Source organism: Dipteris shenzhenensis, chromosome 3 (genome assembly GCF_047967505.1).
Source record: "Dipteris shenzhenensis isolate YYH24624 ecotype China chromosome 3, Dip_SZ_1.0, whole genome shotgun sequence".
Lineage (NCBI taxonomy): Eukaryota > Viridiplantae > Streptophyta > Polypodiopsida > Gleicheniales > Dipteridaceae > Dipteris > Dipteris shenzhenensis.
This window is the reverse complement of record NC_141598.1, coordinates 16,161,575-16,163,837: the sequence shown is the minus strand read 5'-3', so window position 1 is coordinate 16,163,837 and position 2,263 is coordinate 16,161,575. Positions and strand designations below refer to the sequence as shown.

Here is a 2,263-nt window from a genome sequence, read left to right as displayed (position 1 = left end):
TAAGAGCCTAACATACATAACTTGAAGCATGATGAGCAAGCCAACGGAGATCATTGGTTATGGGGAACTCAAGAAAGCCAACCCGAACATGGCAAATACCGTGTGGTTATGGGTAGATGCAGATGGCTATGGCCATGTGTATAGTCCCTATGCTTGAGCAACTCCTCACGACGCAAAAAAAGAGCATCTTAAGAGGAGTAACGTGTAGCACCCATCCATCCCTTTCCATCAATTGATAGCAAGCAATGAGTGTCGGAGCATCATGAAAACAAAAACAAATCTATCATGCACCATTTGCTTTGAAGTCTTTCATGGCCATGCATGTGTATACATATATCTTGCTATTTCAAGATATCCACAAAGGGCACACTAGCACAAGAGGACTGAAAGAGAGTCTCGTCAAGCATGATTGTGCCATTGATGTATTGTGAGGATAGGAAAAGGGCAAAATTAGATTTCATCAAATTTATTTAGAGCACAATTCAGGCAAGGACAGACAAGGAAGGCTAGCCTTAAAATGGCTTTAGTGGAGGAGGAAACACACGTTGCCAAGGCGCAGAGCAGAGTACAAGATCTCTCACCATGCTTACCAATTGGCTTTTGTGTTTTCTAAACTGAATGAAGCAAGCCTCCTGATGCCGTGTATGGATAAATTGTTTGTGCAAAGGATTAGTTATCAGGAAATCATAAGAATAAATCCAAACAAAGACGGTGCATTTCAATCCATGGATGTACAAAGCTCATAATCCATTTATGTTTCATTGAGGCACAACAGTGCAAGAAGAAGCTCATGATATCCATTTCTTTTGCATTTCTTGTTTGAGTTTGACTGCGATTGTCTTTCCATCCGTAATTCTGTCATGCCAAATTTATACTTCCTACAAGCTGCAACTGTTCTAACGAATCAATAATGCAAACATGAGAGCCTTTAATGTACCTCTTTCAGTTGTGGCATTACTTTCATCGGAGGCCAAAATTCATTTGCCCGGTTGTGCTATGAAAGCAGTTGTTCTCTTCAATTCATTTGTGTAGGTGTTGACTTTTCAAAGTCCGACGTCATGACGCCCACACCACCCCTGTCTTGTGCCAAGCTACCCTTGTTGTAAGCCGAGTGATGGCATGGTGTTTCCCATAGGATGCTATGGCTATAGTCATGCTTCGAGCTTGGAAAGGTGGAAGTCCTCTCTCTCTCTCTCTCTCTCTCTCTCTCTCTCTCTCTCTCTCTCTCTCTCTAGGATTGCATTCACTTTGGTCATCTTCTTGCTGCCCACTTAAAAAAAGGAGGGCGAGAAATAGAAAAGAAAGTTGGTCAAAGAATTATATAAAAGAACTAGGTCATAGAAGTAAAACAAAGCAACCTAGCGAGAGAAATAAAGTTAGGTCATAGAATTAGAAATAAAGTAAGGTGATAGGTCATAGAATTAAATGTAAACAAAAACAAATTGGTGCAAGACAAATAAAACTGATGCGTCTGCCGGGAGTCGAACCCGGGTCTATTGTTTGGAAGGCAATTATCCTAACCGTTGGACTACAAACGCAAGTTTTGATAGAATTTGACAAAGTAAATTTAATATTTAAATAAAAACTATACTCGTTTTAATGACTGCAGGTTCACGATATGTCGAACTGCGGAAACACATGCTCTCTGGATGCTTCTGCAGACGCTCCCTGCTCTCGCCTTCAGGAGAGAGGCGTGTCCGACTAGTTGTCCCTGCTGCCTGCGCATTTTCAAACCACCTTGCCGTCCTTTCTCGTGAAAATAGATCATCCCAAAAATGTTGCTGCGTTCGCATTTTCAAATCACGTTGCCTACTGCTGTCCCTTCACCTGAAAAGCTAACAAGTAAAGGCGACTGAAGGTTCACTGGGTCCTTAACTGGCTCTTTGACACTTCGTTACGTTGTTATCTAAACTCGCTTCTTCGTATCCCAGCATCTTGCCGAGTAGACTATTTCTCTGATCCATAAACTTAAAATGTGAACTCTCTCGATTCATTGACTTCAAATGTAAACTTCTCTCGGTATTACCCATGTGATTCACACGTCGTATAACAATATATATCATATTTTTATGTAAGAGCACGTGGGAACATTAAGCCATACGATGACTCTTTCAATTGTTCATATGCCACATTAACGTGATAAACGCACGTGCCACTTTCATTTTCCAACACTGGCATGAAAAATGTGATGACCGCGAGAAAGAAAATACTTCTCCGTACAAGACTTCCTTAACATTTGCTTCTCTAAATGGGGTCATTGTGG

At 41.1% G+C, this 2,263-nt stretch overlaps 1 non-coding gene across 1 annotated transcript; it reads right to left on the bottom strand.

The window, feature by feature from the left end:
- Nucleotides 1-1,466: 1,466 nt before the first annotated feature.
- TRNAG-UCC (transfer RNA glycine (anticodon UCC)) lies at nucleotides 1,467-1,538 on the bottom strand. The gene has a single exon. It is a non-coding gene; the product is annotated as a tRNA-Gly (tRNA).
- Between the last annotated feature and the right edge of the window lie 725 nt (nucleotides 1,539-2,263).